Raw genomic sequence first — 14,239 nt, 5'->3', positions numbered from 1 at the left:
TTTCTTCCACTTGTGTACTAGTAATTGTAACATCGGAGTGATCCTAGCACTCCGGGATGGCCAGCCAGTTCAAGTTTGGCTGCGGACTCATCATCGGTTAGACTCCCAAAGATCACACACTGTCGATAGTTCTTACACTTGTGTACTATACTGTAACATCGGAGTGATCCTAGCACTCTCCGGGATGGCCAGCCAGTTCAAGTTCAACTGCGGACTGATCATCGGTTAGACTCCCAAAGATCACACACTGTCGATAGTTCTTACACATGTGTACTATACTGTAACATCGGAGTGATCCTAGCACTCTCCGGGATGGCCAGCCAGTTCAAGTTCAACTGCGGACTGATCATCGGTTAGACTCCCAAAGATCACACACTGTCGATAGTTCTTACACATGTGTACTAGTTACTGTAACATCGGAGTGATCCTAGCACCACACACTGTCGATAGTTCTTACACATGTGTACTAGTTACTGTAACATCGGAGTGATCCTAGCACTCTCCGGGATGGCCAGCCGGTTCAAGTTCAACTGCGGACTGATCATCAGTTAGACTCCCAAAGATCACACACTGTCGATAGTTCTTACACATGTGTACTAGTTACTGTAACATCGGAGTGATCCTAGCACCACACACTGTCGATAGTTCTTACACATGTGTACTAGTTACTGTAACATCGGAGTGATCCTAGCACTCTCCGGGATGGCCAGCCAGTTCAAGTTCAACTGCGGACTGATCATCGGTTAGACTCCCAAAGATCACACACTGTCGATAGTTCTTACACATGTGTACTAGTTACTGTAACATCGGAGTGATCCTAGCACTCTCCGGGATGGCCAACCAGTTTTAAGTTCGGCTGCGGACTGATCATCGGTTAGACTCCCAAAGATCACACACTGTCGATAGTTCTTACACATGTGTACTAGTTACTGTAACATCGGAGTGATCCTAGCACTCTCCGGGATGGCCAACCAGTTTTAAGTTCGGCTGCGGACTGATCATCGGTTAGACTCCCAAAGATCACACACTGTCGATAGTTCTTACACATGTGTACTAGTTACTGTAACATCGGAGTGATCCTAGCACTCCGGGATGGTCAGCCAGTTCAAGTTCAGCTGCGGACTCATCATCGGTTAGACTCCCAAAGATCACACACTGTCGATAGTTCTTACACATGTGTACTAGTTACTGTAACACCCTGAGTCCCACTAACTCGGGGTTACGCGGTTAAACCAGTAACCCAGTGTCAAATCGTACTGGTAACCATGGTAACTCCAGGTTTAACCGGTTAACCCGGGTTAGTGAAATGGTACAAGTGAGCCTGACAAGTTCAGATAAAGAACAGTATATTATAAAATGATTTCGAATCATTAATTTTAATTAATTATTGTTATGGACATTGAATGTATGCGTGAATTTTCCTTTCCACCATATTGTATGTATGGTATGCATGTATGTTTGTTTTGTTACATTCATACCTTAAATCCAGTTGCATTTAAAAGGGATCTTTGGTTATGGGTGACAGCTCAAAATAATTTAGAAAGAAAAGGATCCTTTTTCTGTGTAGTAACACAATTTGACGATCTGTATTTGTGGCTTTCCAATAGACAAGGGTCTTTATGCTACATGTCAACAAGGACCCTTCTTTGATGGAAAGCCTCATTTGTAGTGTCCTGATCTACATATACGAAGGTCACTTTTCAAGATATCTAGAGTCGGACTAAGCTAATTCTGCATGGCATTTGAAATGACAGTGTGGTTGTGTCATCACAAATGTCAAAATTCTATGAAAAGATGTTTTGTTTGGTTCAAGTCCGTGCAAAGTTAGTTTCATCAGACCATAAACACGTCACTATAAAACGCGTATTACACTATCCGATATTTTTAGAGTTCCCACGTCGGATTGGATGGTCTAATACGTCGTTAAGGGTATTGAACAATTAAGATATTTATCATTATAGTAAACTTGTGTTACACAAATTAAAAATTCTGAAAAAAAAATAGTATAATTGCAATTTCGCTGGGTGGCGAACCAAAAATATGTAAACACAAATTTCATCACAAAATGCCTGAACAACATGTATTTGGAACTGCAATATGTTGCAACTTTGCCCATCTTTGACATCTTAGCTAATATTCAATCTAAAGACTTGACCAATGCGTTTGAAACATATTTTTGACCGAATTTGATAGATCAAATTTGGTCAAAAATATGTCTTAGTTAGAACTAAAGTGAGGGGTCTGTCTAAAATGTTATAATATTGAACTTACTTTAAATAGACAGATGTAGTGCATAATGGTGACCGGTCTGGCCTAGTGGGTAGTGACGCTGCCTTTGAAGCCGATGGTTCTGGGTTCGAATCCCGGTAAGGGCATTTATGTGTGATAAACACAAATATTTGTTCCTGAGTCATGGGTGTTTTCTATGTATATAAGTATGTATTTATCTATATAAGTATGTATATCGTCGCCTAGCACCCATAGTACAAGCTTTGCTTAGTTTGGGGCTAGATTAATCTGTGTAAGATGTCCAATATTTATAATTATTTTCCATCGTATTTTCACGGAAACGCACGAACGTGTCTTGCTATTTCAGCCAGTCTCGGTACAAAAAGTACTGAGGTTGACTGAAGTAGCATGACAAATACAAACGTTTTCTAGAAAATACGATGGAAAATAATTACGCACTACATCTTTACACTCTTATATTTACACTAGCGACCCGCCCCGGCTTCGCACGGGTTAGCAAATTATACATAAACCTTCCTCTTGAATCACTCTATCTATAAAAAAACCGCATTAAAATCCGTTGCGTAGTTTTAAAGATCTAAGCATACATAGGGACAGACAGCGGGAAGCGACTTTGTTTTATACTATGTAGTGATTTGTCAAACGGATACGATTAAAGTTGTCACAAGACGGGAAAAGTTGCAACATTTGACAGCATTCTCAGCACTGTGTATACTATAATAGTTATTTACGATACATGTGCGGAAAAGAGGAAATTCGAAACGAGTGGCGATAAATTGAAACACGACCGAAGGGAGTGTTTTAAATCGACACGAGTTGCGAATTACCTATTCGCACGTGTATCGTACAACGTTTTACAGTACATATGGCCCTTTAAACTTTTGACATACACACGAAAAGTGCTATTTTACGCACTATACTTCGTTTTTTTTTAGCATTAGAAATAAGGTAAACAATCTTGATGTGTCTTTTAATTGAAAAACACATTTTAAAAATAAGTTACGGCAAATAATATATGTAACAATTATGAATCTAATACGATCATTTAAATTCTCCTGCTTTCATAAGTAATCGTTTTTTATTTTTAAAAAGCGTTTTTCAATTAAAAGACATGTCAAGATCGCTTACCTTCTTGCAAGTTCTTTCTAATGCTAAAAAAACGAACTATAGTGCGGGAAAATAGGGCCAAATGTACTGTAAATGTATTTTCTTTTTTTATGAGAGCGTTTTTATATTTGTTATATAAATACCCAGCCAGAGAGCATTTATGTCACTCTAGGACCAGAATATGACTATGACTTGCTCATTCAAATTTGACTCTTATTGCTTTGTCAGTATAATTCAGATTAGAATAGTCGAATATTTTACCTAATTGAGTTCTTTTCCGACATTTTTACTGACGAAAAAATAGTTTTAACCCTTAAATGCTTATGCATGATTTTTTGTATATTTTCCTAATAAATTGAAATAGATGGGTAATGTTGTATAGATTATGGGAAAAATAAAGGAAAAAAAATCATAGTAATTAAAAATAATATGTGCATACTGAGCCACGGGCCATCAAAATATGTGACGTTATCTATGAAAAGGGACCTTGTCGATGGCGCTTACGCCATAATTAACGATGCTCCGATATAAATACGCGGCCACGCGACGCCGTGCGGCGTAAGCGCCATCGACAATAAGGTCCCTTTTCATAGATAATGCCCCATATACGATGTAGATCTACATCATAACTCATTTAAGGGTTAATGGTCCTTATTGAGACATTCGATTAAATTAATAAAATTGCCCTATAACATTACTATAATGCCGGTTGTACATACTCGTCGAGTCGAGAGCCTCTCACCGAGTCTCGGCACCGTTCCGATCCAATCAGAGAAGCAGTATGTTGTACCATAGAGAAATATAATAAGACAAGAGTGCTCACTCCATACATCAGTTAGACTATTAATTTCAGTGTCTACATCTAGCATCGAGTAGCGGAATTATCAGTACTGCTACTTGACAATAGATGTAGCAGTACTGATAGTTCCGCTACCCGATGCTAGATGCTAATAGTCTTTTTGGTACTAAAACTGATGTATGGAGTGAGCAATCTATGTATTTGTTTCTCTATGGTTGTACACACTCGTTGTCGGCCGTCTCACGATCTCTCGACGAGTGTGTACAGCCGGCATAAGGGTCATACACAGATTTAGGTTCTAATACGTATTTTCTGTTCCCGAAAGTTAAGAAAAAATGGTCATGAATAAATGTAATAATTTTAAATAGCTCTAAACTTCGCTGAGACCTGATTTGGGAGATATGTCACAACCAAAAATTAGGTTCTAATAGCTTTCAGAACAGAAAAGTATTTTTTTTTCTACACGAGTGACCAGATTTCTATATTTTTTATGAAGAAATTAGTATAACATCAACTAGAAAACTAATACTAATTCGTCAAATAAACGCGCTTCGAATTTCTTATATTTTGACATCATTCCGTAAATTGTAAACGGGAAAGTTTTATTAACAATAAAGTTCTTCATTGACTGGAGTATTAGACCGATACGCGGGTCCTAGAGTGGAGAGGCCACCAGCGATCGCATGTAGATAGAATGGCACTGTACATAGAAGCCTGTTGTTGAAATGTTTATTTTTAATAGAGTTATGTTAATAAATCAGTTGGTCGTTTTATTTACAAGTTAACGAAGTTACCCTCTTATGTATTGTTGTTTATTTTTCTTCATTTGTCTCCCAGCGGGCGCAGCATGGTTCCGTTTTTATCGCCTGTCACTATGCCCGTCACTTTCGCACTTACATACTTGTTAGAACGTGACAGGCATGGTGACAAGCGATAAAAATGCGACCGTGCTACCGCCGCAGATGCCTCTAAAAAGCACTATCACAACAACAACCATAATCACGTGGGCTCGTAAAGGCTCTCTTTATACTTTAAAAGCTGACAAGAAAGTTGCATTTTATTCCCATGTGTGGCAAAGGCAGGCGTGTCTCACTCCGCGATTTCGTCGCTTTGCTACAGGTAGCTAAAAGTACATCCGTTCGGCCCCAATTTTGGGGAAAGCCATAGCCGCACGTGGCGCTGTCGCCACCTAGCGGCCATATCTGTGCTGATCGTAACAGACTCGTTTTGTTAGAGAGCGAGTGTTCTGTACTTACAAAGTACTATTATTTATTCTGTGGCAAGGGCAAGGTAATCTAATGCAAATTTTGCTTCGATCAACACGGAAGGGATGCGGCATTCGCACTATTTCCCCTCTGCCTAGGTACAAGATCAACTGATCTAGCGCGGGTAATAAAACTAGTTGCGCTCGGATTTTTAACTAGACCGAGTCCAGACGCGCGAGTGAACACAGCAGCAGAAAAAATGCCTAATTGCTCGGTTTTTTGTTGTAAAAAGAGGTCGGGGACATCAAATTCACAAAAAGAAGGTGTTACATTTCACACGTAATATTTTTTTTACATGTCATACGTTTAATTATATTTAAACACAATTATTATATTTTAGTCTCATGTAATTGCTGGATTTATCGATTTTTCTCGCCCAGTACAAATTGCGGATCGGTCGAGCAACAAATCCGACTTCTCATCTCTTGACGAAAATGTGTTAAGTGTGCGTGTTGTGACACTTGACTCGTCCGTACACAAAAACAGATCGAGGTGTGCAAGATTTGTCTGTGTAGGGTGTCATTTTCTATGTATTTGTGTCGTCATTACAGATTGGATTTTGTATGCAAGTGTGTGAGAAGTGCGACTGTGTGCACGTTTCCCCCCGCGAAAAATGGCAGAATGATTTGAATGTCAAGATATCGCTTGGGCCTATCCCTTCCGACCTGTCGGAAGCCCGTGTTGATCGAAGAAATTTTGAGTTTACTCATGTTGGCTGACAAACTTGATTTTAAAATGTTGTTGAATGATAAATATTTAGTAACGTCCACTTGAATTTGATTTGTAATTTTCCTCGCGTAGGTCGAATTTTTGCATTTCTCTCGGGAGCAAAGTTTGTTTTTTTTTTACCCTTGAAACCCTCGCAACGATCAAGGTTAAATTTTAGAATGCTCGGATATCAATATTAGCACAACAAATCAAAATTTTGGTAAAGGGGATTTACAGCAGGAAGATTAGAAGAAAAAGCCATTGTAATTCCTTATTTTTATTACTAAGCCGTTACACATAACTTATTAAAAAATTAGACAAATTATGATTTTTAAATGCCTTAAAGTATACAATATACAGTACATTATATGACACATAATCTCAAATCGACAGCGACTCTATACAGTGACATTTTTGGTATTTACATTCCCATTTTAATGATTTTAATATTAACTTATATTGAGTTCAGTAAGACTTAAATCCATTTGCTAAAAACTAAAGTAGGTAACAAATATAATAAATAACAACTATGAGAAAGAAATTGTGTAGCGAAAACTATAAAGTTGATATTGTAAAAAAAAAACCAAATACTCTATGCCGGCAGCCATGTTGAATACAGATTTAAATATAGCGTCCAAAAGGTCAACATATATTTTTATTAAGGTATACACTCATGGACAAATTTAGAGGAACGCAAAAAAAAAGTTTAATTACTGGGTTAAGCACCTAAAGCAATTTCAAAAATTAGATCGTAAGGGCTGATTTGACGGCGCGCGAAGTTGCATGTGTTTTATAGCTGGTCAACCAAATCTTGTCAGTAAAAAAAGGCGCGAAATTCAAATTTTCTATGGGACGATATCTCTTCGCGCCTTCATTTTTCAAATTTGCCGCCTTTTTCTACTGTCCAGATCTGGTTGACCAAGTATAGTTACATTGCGGACTGTTGGTTACGTCCAATTTAACCGACCGATCAAAACCCGCAATGTAATGAGACTCGCATGCGAGTTCTCGCATAGTCTAAATGAGCCCTTATTCGTTTTCTCGTAGGCGACGGACAAGTGCCATAATAAACCATATTATGACGGCAACATTTTAAAATACTACTTGAAATTGGCGTAAAATCTAGCAACACTGATGAGCAAATGTTGTTAATGTTGCTAGGTTAAAAAAATATAATAAAGAGTCATATAGTCTGTCAAGCCATTTCCGTCAGTAGAAAAAGTGGCAAATTAAAAAAATGTAGACGCTTATGGTTATCGTCCTATAGAAAATCGAATTTAGCGCCTTTTTCTACTGACAACATTATTTGACAGGCTATAGTTTTTAATGTGTCCGATTACAAGAGATAATAATGATACCTAGACTATTATTATTGCACATAAAAAAATGTACAAGATTAAGCACTAAGTATGGTTACATGTGTAAGTGAAACAAAAGTTAGAATCACTCATAGCCGGCTGATTAAATATATAATATAATACTAAACTAAATACTTTTGCACCAGCAATTTTTATAAAAATATTGACTATCATTATTTTGGAAGATTATTAAAGTATATTATACATGAATAGTTGAGACACAGGCGTAAACAGCACATACATACAGTCGTGAGTCGACATTATATCGGAACGGCCGAGGTGCTCAAAAATATCTCAACGCGCACTCTAAGGCCTTGACAATAAAAGCGTGTTCAGATATTTGTGAGCGCCTTGGCTGCTCCGATATATCTGATGGCGACTATACAATAACACTATGTAGAAAAGGCCCAAGATTTGAATGTTGTATGGTAATTACATGACACCATACTCATCTTGAACATTATTTTTTCTCTATGTCTTGAATGAGAATGTATTTAAAAATCTGAATCTTGTTGTATTTAATGGTGCATTGGCTACGTATTTTTGATATGTTACTATAGGTATATTTACTGCTGCTCAATCTATTGATTAATGTTAATGAATGACTGTTTGTAAATAAAAATAAAAAATTGGCTATGTTCGCGAAGAGCATGGAACCGCGCTCGACGTGGCAAAAATATGAACTTTCGTGCAATCAAATTTTTATGCAACTCTTATGTAGCCGCCAGGCGGGCGCTACAGTCGCACACACAGCCAATAGTACTTTTACAATATACGAGTGTGTAGGTACAATTAAAATGTATCTTATTCCCATAGGTATATGGTTCATTATTGCATGCTGACAACGCCTGTGATTCAACTTGTTCAAGCTATATTATCTTATAAAAATGTCCATGTATTTCGCATGTATTTTCATTTGCGTTTGCAAATTCTTCAACTATGCTAAATTCAGGTTGAAAAAAATTGGTTGTTGTCATAGAAACTAACAAAAATCTCATATAGATGATGAAATCTCAAATATCGAGAGGGAAGCCTCCAACAAGGTAGATCGCCGACTGGGTGCCGAGCCAAGAAGCCAATCGTTTGCGTTACGACAACGAAACGCTATCTGTCTCTATCGCACTAATATGTAAGAGTGATAGATGGGCCATTTTATTTAAAGTTATCCCCTACACTTTTTTTCAAAATTGTGATTTTTTTATGTTATTTCTACTCAGGATCATGAGCTCTTTTGATCCTAATAGGAGAAAAAGTGTCCCAAAATGTCCATACATTCGATCTTTCCATTCCGTGACCGCCATACAAAGTCTATGGAAAATGGTAACGGAATGGGAAAAAACCTTGGGACACTTTTTTCTCCTATTAAGATACGAGTAGAAAGAGCTCGTGATTCTGAGTAGAAATAACATAGAAATTCACAAATTGAAAAAAAAGTGTAGGGGACAACTTTAAATACATAAAGCGTTTCGTTGTCGTAGCGCAAACGATTGGCATCTTGGGTAGGCACCCAGATCAAGATCTCTGAAAACCGTTAGATGCAAGACTGGCCCATAAATAGTAGTTTGTGTTACAAGGGATCAAAATGATATATTTCCGTCAAGGGCGTACATTGAATCCTGAATGAAGCGATGGATTCTACAATAGAATCCCGAACGTAATGAGGGATTCTAAAGTAGAATCCTGAGCGTAATGAGGGATTCAAGTGTTAACGCCCAAGACGAAATAATTTTGATACCGTGTGATACATACTGCTTTTCACATCAACTATGAGAAAAAAGCTAAAAAAAGAATGTGCAAAAAAATTTAAAAATAGTGTGCTAGAACAGAAAAGTGTTACATTGATCCCTCCTAGCAGGGAGGAAAAATGCCACTTTGATCCCTCCTGGCAGGGAAGTAAAAGCTCTTTTCCGAATACATAGGTGGTGTGAAAAGAAGATTGTAAACTATGTTTCTATGAAAACAACCAATTTTTCTTCTATTCTAATATTCCTTTGTGTAACACCAATTCCGTATTTCACAACTCTTTAGAAGTGTTCAGTAAAATATTCATTAAAGAACATGTTATACTAATTACATAATGCCATATGCATATAAAATGTTTGGTATAAAAATCGAAAAACACCCAAGATTCGATGTATGTTGTTAAAATATTCAACTCCTCGTGGAACTTTAGATAATCTTACTTAAAATATACTGAAGTGAGCCCCAAAATTACCAATATGGGGCATTATCTATGAAAAGGGACCTTATTGTCGATGGCGCTTACTCCGCACAGCGTCGCGCGGCATTATATTTATATCGGAGCATCGTTAATAATGGCGTAAGCGACATCGACAATAAGGTCCCTTTTCATAGATAACGTCACATATAATGCTCAGCCATGCATTGCCACAGAATAAGTAATAGTAATACCGTACAGAAAGGACACTTCCTACAAAACCGAAGTTTGCCAGCGATTCAGGGTCGAATCATGATATCCCTATCTAATTTATGGCACTATCGCTTTCGGCTATTTAGGGTTGTCAAAAAAGGGACGTCAAGTTGTGTCAACCCTAATAATTGCTCGGGGCAATGCTGAGCCGATCGGAGCCGACTTTACCCGAAGTCGGGAGTGTCTCCCCACTGACATTGGTTACTTTCCAGACTAAAGTAAGGACTATAAGCACCAAGAATTTCGTACATTCCCCGCCTGATCCTATTTCTATCGCTCGCGCGTAATCTATATATATAAACGTGAAAGACCTGACTGACTGACTTAAATCAACGCACAGCCCAAACCGCTGGGACTAGAAAGTCCAAATTTGGCAAGTAGGTTCCTTATAAGGTCTAGGGGTCCACTAAGAAAGGATTTTTCAAAATTCATCCCCTAAAGGGGTGAAATGGGGGTCCAAAATTAAAAAAAACTCCTGCGCGTGCGAAGCCGCGGGCATAAGCTAGTATGGAATATTACGCGAAACTCTGTGTGGGGGGGCGCCACTCCCACAATAAGTCACAATCTAATCTAACCTCTCTATCACTCTTGCATATTCGAGCGATAAAGAGGCAGATAGCCGAGTTTCGATTTCGCGTTTCCCGGTAGGCCCTTTGTAAACAAACCGCCTTGATGTAGTAATGTCATATTTGATTGTCTGCGAAAACTTGTCAAAAAACAGTTTAAGGTACAGTGTGTGTAAGTTACTCTATGTTATACTAAAGTCGCTAGTGCTGCACTCTGGCGATAAAACATTGCAGTAATACTTCCTATATATATGCTGTCCCGCCCATGACGCCGGCGGACAGCGCCATTGTGCGAGCAGGACAGCAATATAATTATGCGCGTGCGATAGAGATAGGAACAGGCCGGTCAATGAGCGACATTCTTGGTGCTTAGCATCCTTACTTTACACCAATGTACTATTTTTGGTCATCAACTTTTCTCAGTATATAAAAAAAGGGGCCAAGTGCGAGTCGGACTCGACCATGATGGGTTCAGTATTTAGGCGATTTATGACGTATTAAAAAAAACTACTTACTAGATCTCGTTCAAACCAATTTTCGGTGGAAGTTTACATGGTAATGTACATCATATATTTTTTTTAGTTTTATCATTCTCTTATTTTAGAAGTTACAGGGGGGGGGGAGGGACACACATTTTACCACTTTGGAAGTGTCTCTCGCGCAAACTATTCAGTTTAGAAAAAAATGATATTAGAAACCTCAATATCATTTTTGAAGACCTATCCATAGATACCCCACACGTATGGGTTTGATGAAAAAAAAATTTTTGAGTTTCAGTTCGAAGTATGGGGAACCCCAAAAATTTATTGTTTTTTTTTCTATTTTTGTGTGAAAATCTTAATGCGGTTCACAGAATACATCTACTTACCAAGTTTTAACAGTATAGTTCTTATAGTTTCGGAGAAAAGTGGCTGTGACATACGGACGGACAGACAGACGGACAGACAGACAGACAGACAGACAGACATGACGAATCTATAAGGGTTCCGTTTTTTGCCATTTGGCTACGGAACCCTAAAAAATGGTATGGGAAGCGCAAAATGCAATAATAACGTGTACAAAAGTGCACCATACGGCCTTATTAATAAAACTCAAAATGCATGTTAGACGAAAATGCCATATTTAAAATGTCACAACATGCAAAAACATCAAATTATTTTCATTGATTATCGAAATTTTTAGAATTTTAGATTCAAACATTAAAAAAAAACGCCATAACTCGAAAATACCGAAAAAATCTTACCACGACGAATTTTGTACATTCTGCTCAGCCAGTTGCTATCCCTATCGCACGCGTGTAATTATATCGTTGTCCCCCTCGCATAGTGTCATTGAGTGAGTGTGCGACAGAGACAGGAACCAGGAGTCAATGTGCGATATTTCACGTGCTAAGCGAATCTCGCGCGAGTTCTTTAGTAAAAGTTTTAGTTACGACAAAACGTACACAAATGAGTTTCAATAATCTCAATGTTAATAAATATTGGTGTTCAATACGTTAATACTTTTGAAATTTACGTGTTACATTTGGGGCATTATCCATGAAAAGGGACCTTATTGTCGATGGCGCTTACGCCGCACAGCGTCGCGCGGCATTATATTTATATCGGAGCATCTTTAATAATGGCGTAAGCGCCATCGACAATAAGGTCCCTTTTCATAGATAACGTCACATTTAGTTAAAACGATTGTACATACATACCTATATTGACATGTAAAAATATGTGTCTTGTGTATAGTTCTACATAACATGACGTCTATTATATACAAAGAAATACTAAAACACGTGCAAAGTATTGTAGCTGCAAACTTGACAGCTAAAATAGATGGCGCTGTACGGCTCAATACATTTTACGGTAACTAAGTGTTAGTATTGGTGTTTGTACGGAACCACGAAACATATGGCGTATATTTTGCACCAAAGTAAGGACGCTAAGAACGAAGAATTTCGTACACCAACCCATCTGGTTCTATCTCTATCGCACGCGCAAACTTATATTGCTGTCCCGCTCGCACAGTGGCACTGACCGCGCATTGAATATAGCCACAGAATAAATAATAGTACTAGGTACAGAAGATTCACTCTCTAACAAAACGCGTATAGTACGACAGATATAACCGCTAGGTGGCGCAAGCGCGAGCAGGCATCCGTTCCGTAGCGGTGCGCGGGAACTACTATGGCTAGACACCAAAATTGGTGTGGGCCGCATGTACTTGTAGGTACTTGTAGCGACGCGACGAAATCGCGGAGTGAGCCACGCCTTATATAAGTACGCGCGTGCGATATTTAGGTATAGGCGGATTAACCTTTTGAACGCCACAGACGGCAATTGACGTCAACGCAAAATCGTGACAACGACGCCAAAGACGGCATTTGCCGTCGATCGTTTTTTGATGAAAATCTACTGAAAAACACCCCACTTTTAGGTTGGCATTATTTAAACTGTTTATACGACAACGGTTTCACTCACTTGAATTTTTAGTCGCTATTGGCGACATGTTTCGGGCCCTTCGGGGGTCCTTCCTCAGGATCGAGTGCTCGCGGCGACTGCAACTCGTGCACACCGTTGTCGTATAAACAGTTTAAAATATGTCTCACGAAAGTTTAATATCGATGGCTCGCATTATTTATTCACAAAACTAAATTTTACCCCCGTGGCGTCAGTGGCACGGCCACAGACAATCCAACCTCTAGACATAGCATAGTCGCGCTACCCCCTCTGCCACACATACGGTAGCATTACTCCATCTTCGAGTCAATCCCGTGCCGTGATTGGTCCGTGTCTTTGAACGGACCAATCACGGCACGGGATTCGCTCACCTCGTCCCCCCGCACCCCCGTATTTTTGGCAGCATCGGTTTAATGAAAGAATTGGCCTAAGCTCAGTCTAGAGGTTGAATTGTCAGTGGGCACGGCAAATGGATGCGCCGTTTGGCGTTCAAAAGGTATTAATATACGAAATTCTTCGTGCTTATCGTCTTTACTTTACCTACGCGTTTCAGTATTTATTTGTCTATGATTTATATCGTAATCTATGTAATTATACTAATTATTACATGCACAGGCCCGATCGGTGGGCGAATATCTAAAATAATGATTACGTGAGCATTTAAGCCTTTATAAGGCAGAGGGAATACATTTCCCACACGATTTTGAACTTTATTTCAAAGCGATAGTGTTCAAATTTGCATAATTCCTGACACTATGCCTTATAAAGGGTTAACATTCCATTCAGTCAGAAACGAAACAACCATTTCAAATCAGTCTGGTTTTACTTTTGTGGTATTGAATTTCCTATTTTATGGAAAACGTCATTTTACTTTTTTACAGCGACACCACACATACCTCCTTATTCATGAAACTTGACGGGCCTGATTTAGTTAAACTATGTTTTATCCCTTTCTCACAAATACATAAGTCAAAATGACAGATAAGGACAAACGATTATTAGCTAATTGAGGTTTGCAGCGCGTTTATGAATAAGGGGGAAATGTGCTGTTTTTTTTTTTTTTATGATATAGGAGGCAAACGAGCAGACGGATCACCTGATGGTAAGCGATTACCGCCGCCCATGGACACCCGCAACACCAGAAGGGTTGCAAGCGCGTTGCCGGCCTTTAAGACGAGAGTACGCTCTTTTCTTGAAGGTTTGAAGGTTGTTTCCACTGTCAATAATCAGAAATACAGTGAATTTGCCAAAACATGAAACACTGTAAACATATTTTCAACATACTAACTGAATACTTTAGTTTGATTT

Source organism: Cydia amplana, chromosome 22 (genome assembly GCF_948474715.1).
Source record: "Cydia amplana chromosome 22, ilCydAmpl1.1, whole genome shotgun sequence".
NCBI classification, from domain to species: domain Eukaryota; kingdom Metazoa; phylum Arthropoda; class Insecta; order Lepidoptera; family Tortricidae; genus Cydia; species Cydia amplana.
The sequence above is the reverse complement of the archived record's forward strand: the minus strand, read 5'-3'. Positions refer to the sequence as shown.